Source organism: Sarcophilus harrisii, chromosome 5 (genome assembly GCF_902635505.1).
Source record: "Sarcophilus harrisii chromosome 5, mSarHar1.11, whole genome shotgun sequence".
Lineage (NCBI taxonomy): Eukaryota > Metazoa > Chordata > Mammalia > Dasyuromorphia > Dasyuridae > Sarcophilus > Sarcophilus harrisii.
Window position 1 is genome coordinate 255,418,335 of NC_045430.1, and position 9,846 is coordinate 255,428,180.

A 9,846-nucleotide genomic window follows, 5' to 3' on the forward strand; every position below is an offset into this window, starting at 1 on the left:
CAGATATGGCAGATTGCCCACGTCTGGTCAGTTCTCTGCCCTGCCGCAAATTTTCCATGTGACTTTATGAAAAGGCCATCACCTCTTGGGAACTCTGTTATTGTTGTGTAATACAGGGACCATTAAAAATGCCCCTCTAAGAAGCCCAGTGCAGATGAATTAGGGAGGACTGTGAATTGGGTAATTGTCCTTGTGAGACTTAGAAAAACTCTAAGTTGGCTGAGCCAACACCAAAATGAGGATGTTCCTGAAAAGTACTAGGGTAGGTGTCTTTTCTAAGACTGAATTTGGAAAATTTGAACTCTTGACTATAGCATTTAACTAATTAAAAAAAAAACTATTGAGTTGTTGAATTTTTTTCCTTCCTAAAGCAAGTAAACAAAAGGTCTGAAGGACTTCAGTAGAAAAAGGCCCAGCTGTAGAGATGTGGAGTGGCTGTTTCGATTATTTCCTTTTGGGACTGCAAAGTGCTTTCAAGGTTATTTTGGTCAAGGAGATAAGCAAAGTTTTATAAACATCATAATAGCTGATATTTATATCATGCATTAAAGGTTTGCGAAATGTTTTACAGACATTATCTCATGTGATCTTAGAATCCAGAGCTCTCCAGGACCCAGATCTTAGTTCCAATGGGAAGCCTGTTTTGATTTTCTCAGTTGTTGGCATTTCTCCTCATGTTCTTTGCATTTACTTTTTCTATAGACTTATCTGTGACCGAGTATCTCTCCCTATCTCTCTCTTGCCCCTTAGAATGTAAGATCCTTGAGAGCAGAATGTCTTCCTTTTTGGGGCCTTATTCCCAATGTCTAGCAGTGCCTTGTATGTAGCCAGTTCTTGATAACTGCTTAGTGATTTGGATTGAATTCTCGAAAGATCCCAGAGAGGCAAGTAGCTCAAGTTTTGTTATTCCCATTTTACAGATGAAGAAACTGAGTTTTGGAGGGATTAAATTAATTGCATCTGATCACATAGCTAGAAAATATCAGAGGTGAGAATCCAGTTCTTGATTCGAGGTCTGCCACTTCATGGCCATGATGCTTTGCTATAGTTCTCCTAAGTATTTATCAAGCACCTGATATGTGTGAGGCACTAAGTTGGGATTAGGTACAAAACAAAAAAAATGTAAAATAGTATCTTCCTTCAAGGAGCTTTTTTTCTTCTTTTTGTTTATGGCATGTGAATGTTTTGAACTATCGCTGTGCCATGAGAAATGAGGGTTGTAATGTATTCAGAGAATTATGGGAAGACGTGTATAAACTGATACAGTGTGAAGAAGCTTTCATTCTACTGGATGAGAAGGTAGATTTAGAGGGAAGAATAATGAGTTCTGTTTTTGATGTGTTGGGTTTGAGATTTCTATAGTACAACAAACTGCTGGAGGAACAGGACAAGGAGAGAGACTGGGACTGGACAAATAAACCCGAGACATCTGTTTTGAAATAATAATATGTAGAACATAGGGGTAGGAAGTGGTTAAGGATCAAACTCATGATTTAGAAAATAAATTCAAGGAGATTTGGGGGGGAAATAGCCACAAATAGTCGGGATGGAGTTAGAAGGAATAATGAAGAACTTTGTATAGAAGGTGGTACTAGAAGTTTGTCTCAAAAGATGAGAGATTTTAAGAGGTAAAGGGAGGTACAGTCCAAGATGACTAGTTCCAAGATCTAGAGATGAGATAGAGAGCTCATGAGCAATAGCAGAAGCAATTTGGTGGCCCACAGATGGTGGGAAGGGGAGTAATACATGGAGAGAGTGGAAAGATAAGTTGGGGCTAGGCCCTGAAGGGCCTTCAGTATCAAGCAGTGGAGTTTATATTTGATCCTGGGGGTAATAGAGAGTAAATGGGATTTATTGAGTAAAGAAGTGCCTTGGTCAGATCAGTGATTAAGGAAAATCAGTTCGGTAGCTGGAGGATGAAATGGAGTGAGGAGGGAATTCAATTAGGAGGCTACTGTGATGCTGTAGGTGAGAAGTGATAAAGGTCTGGACTAAGATGGTGGCTGTGTGGGGAACAAAACAATAAGATTTGACAATATGCAAGATGAGATAGAATGAGGACTTGAGGATAGTGGCAAGATTGCAAACCCTGGAGACTGGATGGAGAACAGTGCCCTCAAGAGAAATAGGGAGATATGGGTGAGAGGGTGGGTTTAGGGGGAAGGATAATGAGTTCTGTTTTGCATGTGTCAGCTTTGAAATTTCTACAGGCATCCAGTTTGAAGGATGCAACTGTTGGAGGTATAGGACAAGTACAGGACAAAGAAAGAGACCGGAACTGGACAAATAAATCTGAGTCATCTTTATTGAGCTAATAAGTAAATGTGTGGGTACTGATGAAGTCACCAAGTGAGAGAAGATAAAGAGAAAAATGTCTTGGAGTATACTCAGAGGTATAGGGATGACACAGAGGGTAAGCCAGCAAAGAAGATTGAGAAGGAGTGGTCAGGTGATGGAGATCCAGCTGACAGTAGTGTCACAAAAGCCCTGAAAAAATGATTGACTATGTCAAATGCTGCAGAAAGGATTCAGGAAAAAATGCATCAGATAATGAAACTGAAGTTCAGAGTGGCCACACAGTTAATGCTTGTCAGGCTAGATTTAAAGCTAAGTCTCTCTTTAAAATTTGTACTGTTTTCATTCTAATGCACTGTCTTTTATAAAATATCTTTTTATCTAATGGTAACCATCTCTGGGGCTGAGATGGGGGAGGAAAGGCAAAAAAAGAGAAATGTACACAGTGACTTTATTATATATTTAAAAAGAACAACAAGAAGGTACTTAAAATGTAGTTTCAGGTGCAATCATCTTTTTTTATTATATTATGTAATGGAAATGCTTGTTTTATTCCATAGATTGAAAAAAAAAGATTCTAGGATGGGTTAAAGTCTACTAAGTAGCATGTTTTAGTACAAAGAATACTAGAATGAGGGTCAGGAATCTTAGATTCTTAGCACTTACTAGTTATATGATTATGGGTAAGTAAATTATTTGTTCATTCAAGCAGCATTTATTAAGTTTATATTATAAGCTTAATTATAATTACATAAAGTGTCAGGTATTGTACTAGGTGGTAAGGATCTGAAAACAACAACAAAAGAGTTCTGTTGCTCTTATGTTCTATTAAGAGAATACTTTTTTACTGATCCATTAATATAAATTATAATCTAAAGTAATTTTGGTGAGAGGTACTTTTAATAAGGGGAATCATGTAGAAGGTAACATCTAAGCTGATCTCTGAATGGTGTGAGGGATTCTGACAGCCCAGGTCAGAAGGGAGAGCATCTGAAACATGGGGAACAGACAGCCTGTTTAATTTGCGAATCTTGGTTTTTTTCATCAGCAAAATGGAAGACAGAACAAAGGGTGGGCTAAATGGTCTTTTCAATTCTAACAATCTCTGATTCTAAGTCAAATCATCATGGTGTGTATATATTATTGTGTAGCGAAACTCCCTCACTGGGGCACCAAAGGACCGTTATGCAAGTGGGAATTTTATTTCAGATTTATAGCAAGATTCTACTGCAAATGCTTAGGAACGAAAAAGTAAGACTTGCCACCTACTCTGGCTTGAGATCCATTCTGGAAGCAAGAAAATGTGTCCTTGACCCCGTCTTTCCTTTGTCTGAATTTGCTCCAAGATTTTCTTTCTGGTTACAAGAAGTAATAGCATGAAGACATGGCCAGAAACCCTCCTCCCTGAAAGCATAACCCAGTTGAGTAATCAACTGGAATTTTAGAATAGCTCTAATTTTCTATTTACTCTTTTTTTTGGACCAAAAAAGAAGTGGGTAATTTTCAGAATTTATGGAATATTACAGATTAAAGAGAGCTTCATCAATACCTAGATTTTACCTAATGAGGAAACTGAGACAGAGAGAGATGAGTGATTTGGATGAGATCATACAGTATGGCTCCCCAACTATTAATCTATCCACTAAAAGGAAATAGGATGTAAGTCAAGGAATGATGAATTTGGAGGTACAGGCTCTAGATTCAAGACCTCTTTCTACTTCTTATGACCATATCACTTTGTTGTCTCACTGTGATTCAGCTGCCTCGTATGTAAAATGAGGGGATTAGACTAGACATGCTATGCAGGCAGCTAGGTCACATAATAGGTGGACTGCTGGACTGGGGAGTTTGAAAGACTAAAATTCACATCTTAATTTAGCTATGTGACTCTGGGCAAATTACTTTAACCCCTCTCGGTCCCAGTCTTTTCATTTATAAATGAGTATATTACTACCTAATTTCTAGGGTTATTAAGAAATTCAAATAAAATAACATGGGTAAAATGATTTGCAAACCTTAAAGTTCTTTCTCTCTATTAGCTATTATTTTAATTAAATTGTTATTATTATTATTTGATGCCTTTTGAGGACATTTCTAGCTTTCAGTCTGATTCAAAGATCACCCCTGAGATTCACGAAAAGCAAAATGTTTCATGGTGGCGAGATCATCAGATTTAGCATTAGCATGTATCTTCAATCTCTTGTACTTTAAAACTCCTTATTTTGCATGTGAGGAGCCAAACCCAGAGAAGCTAAGCAATTTTCCCAGTATCCTAAAAGTAATAAATAACAGAGTCAGGATCGGAAATCAGCTTCTTTGGCTCCCAACTCAGTGCCCTTTTTATACCACCACATTGCCTCCTATTTTCCTCGTCTTTATTTTAAATCCCTCAATATTTCCTAAGCATCTCCTATGAGATTCCATCCATCACTAATAAATATTATCACTAAAACCATTCTATTTCACCTGGTTATAAGATGAAGCCTGTTAACAGATTTGGAAGAAGTACATCTGCAGTATAGTTCTCCACAGCCCAGCTATCCTAATGCCTCCAGCCAGGCTTGCATTCCAAATTAAATGGAGTAGCTCTCCTAATGGAAGACATAGTGTGCTTCCATTAAAATAATACTGCCTATGCTTGAGTTTGGAATTTATGTACATATTTATGGACTGATCTGTCTATTGATGGATCTCATTGATGGCTATTCTGCTGTAAAGTGAATGCGAGTCTGGCGCCATGAAACGGTCTATTGTGCTGGAACTCTGCCATTGTTAGTGCACCCACTCTGTCGGACTCGACCCACCCCCATCCCTACCCTCCATGCCCAAACCATCATTGTCCATGAGAAGCTCCTCAGGTCAAGTTTTCACTCCAGACAATTGAAGATAGATCCAATGATGGTGATGTGCCCTGAAGTGCCCCTACCAAATTTTTGTATCTTTTAATGGCTTGCCCTATAGCTTGGCACATAAGAGTTAGCTAGAGAAGAATATTTTCAGTAGACGGCTTTCATTCATGAGCTGTGGCCAGACCAGAGAAGTTATGCTGGTGTCATAATGGATTCTGTGTCATCTGCCCCATTTTGAGAATGCTTTGGTGTTAGGAATCTCACCTTAATGATTTATTTCATCAGTATGTGAGGATTTCGGTTAATATTTGCTACAGACTCATCAAATATTAGCATTAGAAGAAGCCATTGTAATCACTGAGTGGAATATCTTGCATACTTTAGAGTTGGAAATTAAGGCTCAAAAGTCATATTATTAATTAAGGCCCAAAAGTCATATTATTAACGAGAGATAGCATCTCTGTGATGATCTGAAAGTAAACAAAGAAGGACCATGAGATTTTGTTGATATCAGATAAACATTAAAAAAGGAATATGAACTAGCAGTTGAAAGAAATGACTCTCCTTTTTTATAATTAGTTTTTGTTCTGATTTCTACTTTCATTTGAATGCCCATCGAATAAAGGTCTTGATAGTAAGGTTTACTTTGCTTTACTAAAGACTGCAATTTTTTTTCTAAAATAGAATTCCTAAAATGACTTTTGGGTTCATGGGAATTACAAGGAATTTCCTAAGCCTAAATCATATAGTTTCTGGGACCAGTTGAATCAGTTCTAGACAGGAGGCAGTTAAAATAATAAAATTAATTTTAGCCTGAAACACTCTTCTGACTTTTTTTTGGTTGTTGCCTGACTGGACTGTCAAAAAAAAAATGTAGTTGGAATGACAAAGAGAGGCTTCCTAGCCACTGCATCTCAATTGATGATTGTAAAGAGCAAAGAAATGGGTTGTCCTGAATTATCTAGATGACTGAAACCCAGTAGATAGTAACACATAATAGCTCAGTGGCCACCTGACCAGCTGAGAAGCCCGGCTCAGATCCAATATACTCAATAGACAGAAGACACCCAGGAGAAAATAAAAAAAAGATGTAGAAAAAGGTGTTCTATCTAGTAGCAATAGAGAACATCATGATATCATCAGAGCATATCAACAGTACTGTAACATCAGAATTACGACTGTCCAAGAACACATGTCCTCTGGCCACATGAATTTCTTATGTGTGTACCTCCATACTGTGCTCTTGCTACATAGATTTATGGTTTATACCTTTCCATGCATATGTATCTTGTCTTGTTACAATGTGCCTTTCCATTGTCATAGTGGAGTCTTTTCTTATTATTTTTGTGCTCTGACGATTGCCTTTATTTAAAAGGAATGAATCCTGTGACTGCTATCTAAAAGTGAGCGATCCTGTAAGGGGTAGCTATCATTTTGAGTGGAAGCTAACCCACAGAGTGTCTCACCTCTTGGATGGTTTCTCTGGGGTCCTCTTTATGGAGGAATCTAAGTAACTCACTGTGTAAGTACATAGTATAGTCAGGTTTAGAACTCATCTTTTCTGATTCCTAGTTTAGTGTCTTTCTGCTGCATAATATGATGGTTCTGTTACACAGTCATAGATGGATCAGGTAAAACTTGGAAAACCAGAGCAGCATTTTGAGTTGTGGAAAGCTATTGCAACACTGGGAAAACTCTGGGGAGCTGGAGTGGACAAAGCCTGAGGAATAGTGAATTATGTTCTCTGCTACTCTAAATAAATGAGAATTAATTGTATTGATGTGATGCTTTCTTCCAAATAGTTCCCGTATTATTTGTCTTCATGGAGGCTATGGAAATAAAATCTAGGACATCTCTTATCTTCATTTTTCAGACACAGAAACTGAGGCATAGAGATTTAGGCTATGTGCCAAAAACAGATAAGCATGGTAGCAAAAAAGTGATCATTTTAGATATGAAGGATTCTCCTGATCCTGATCCAGAGACTTCTGGTTCTCATTGCAGCAGGAATCAGCAGAAAAGCCCAATTCAAGTGAAATTTATGGCCAGAATGGTTTTTGCATTGTGGTATATTGGAAAGGATGGATGTAGAGGGAGGAAACCTGAGCTAGCATCTTGGCTTAGTTATTGTATAATTTTAGAGAAGTCACTTATTTTCTCTCCATCTCAGTTTCTTCATCTGAAAATTAATAGACTTTATTAAATGATCTTTTAAAAGTCCCTTCTCAGTTTTTAATCCTATCATTCTATTTTCAGGTAAAATAAAGAAGAAACAAAGCCAGTCTTAGACTTGGTTACTGATTCTCTGCTTATGGAATAACCATCTCAAAAACACAAAGATTATTTCTCTCTTTTCAGATCTCCTGTAATATAGAGTCCATACACTCATTGTTATTGCTTTCTAATTATTTCAAGTGATTTAATCTTGCAATTCCAACAAAGCTGTGAGCTTCTGGGGGCGGGGCAGGAACCATGCCGTCTACTTTTTCTCAATTACTGAATAAGCATTTATGAAACACTGACTATGTGACAGATGCTTCTCTTGTTGCTGCTATTGTTCAATCGTGTCCAACTCTTTGTGATCTCATTTGGGGTTTTCCTGGCAAAAATACTAGAGTAATTTGCCATTTTCTTCTCCAGCAGACACTGTAATAAGTTTTAAGAAAAAGCACAAACAGTCCCTGTCCTCTAGGAGCTTAAATTCTACTTAAAGGGGAATCTCTAGGTAAAGGATGAGTGCATATGTCCATGTCATTTATGTACCCTCACGAATCTCTTTAGAGGTGATTACCAGGTAAGTACGAATAGCAGTTTCTAGAGTCTGCTCTATTTTTCTCCTAGGGTGACTGTACTTTCTGCCAGGAGGGAAGCAGGGGATTGATTGGGGTCATGAGGCTAGCCACTCTGCTCTCCTCAGAGGGAGGTACCAGGTTAGAATTACATCTATCTGTTCCTCTAGTCTAGGGGAAATAATTTTTAGGTTCAACTTGCATTCCTGATCACTATCCTTTTAATGGCTATACATTCTTTCTTTTCTTCTTCTTTTTTTTTGAGGGGGGAAGGAAGGAAATTGGGGTTAAGTGATTTGCCCAGGGTCACACAGTTAGAAAGTTTTAAGTGTCTGAGGTCAAATTTGAACTCAGGTTCTTCTGATTCCAGGATCAGCCCTTTATCCATTGATCCATCTAGTTGCTTCAGCTATTCATTATTTCTAAGCTACATATTGACATCTCAACCATCAAGTGTCAATTATACAAGTACATAGTGAAAAGTAAAACAAACAAAGGCATTTATCTTCTCGAATAACAAGAGAAATCAGAGAAATTATATAGATTATACCAATCTAGTTGGAGTGAATGAGCTCTCCAACTGGAAGTGAGATATTTTATTTTATTTTTTAAGTGAAAATACTATGTTGTGATCTACACTCAGTTCCCACAGTTCTCTCTCTGAGTGCAAATGGTTCTCTTTATCATAAGATCATTGGAATTGGCCCAAATCATCTCATTGTTGAGATGAGCCATATGCATCAAAATTAATCATCATATAATCTTGTTGTTTCCATGTACAATGATCTCCTGGTTCTGCTGGAAGTGAGATATTTTAGCTCAACCAAGAGAGAGAATCTCCAATCATCCCTAGTGGAAAATTCCCCAAAGTCTAAGCTAGGACTAGAGGAACAATTGAGGTTCCAGCTCTTCTACATGATGGCTTCCTCCTGGAAACTTTCTGTCCCTTCAGGAACCTCTCCCCAGAAGAATAAAGATGTGTCCTCTCCCAAGCTTTTTTTTTTTTTTAAACCAATTCTATACCAGAAGAAGAAATCGATCTTTACCAATGAGGAGAATCTTACAGAAATAAATTTGAACTCTAGGTTCCATATGATATATACAAAGTAGATAACCATGTATTTCTAAGAGGATAAGGCTAGGGAACCAGGAAAATCTTCCTGCAGAAGGTACTTGAGGAAGCCAGAAATTTTGTAGCCAGTTGTCCACAATTAAATCCACAAGAGGAACTTGGTTAATATTTATATACTAATTAAACAAAATAAAATAACTGGAGTTGAGATAAAAGACCAGGGTTTGAATCCCAGCATTGCCATTTACTACCTGTAGGACACTGGATGAATCACTGTCTCTGAATTTCAGTTTCTTCTTATGTAAAATTAGTACATTAGACTAAATGGACTCATCTCTCTTCAAGATATAAATCTATTCTTTAATGATTCATATTGTTTGGCTCCACTATAGACACTTTTCTACTTTCTTTATGGGTCATAGATTCTCCTCTCCATTGTTGCCCCAAACCTTCAATGATTTCCACTCTTTTAGTCCCTGGGCAGGGCTGGGGATGTTGTCTCTCCACATCTTCTCGTTCTCTTAGGGTACATGCATGTTTCCGTGTGTGTGTGTGTGTGTGTGTGTGCGCGCAAGTGTGTGTGTGTATGTGTTTGTACCTTCTAAATCTTCTCTGTGGGACTCATGTCCTCTTCTGGAGCAAAGATCCAAAGAGTTTAAATTACTCTTGGGGTTCGAAAGGAACTCTTTTCCCAATGAACTCACAAATTCCAGAATTCCAATTGTCAAATCATTATCATAAATAAAATGGGGATAATAATATACATGAGACTTATGTCACAAAGCTGTTGTCAGGATCAAATGAGGTAACAATATACTTATATAGAGCTTTGCAAACTTTA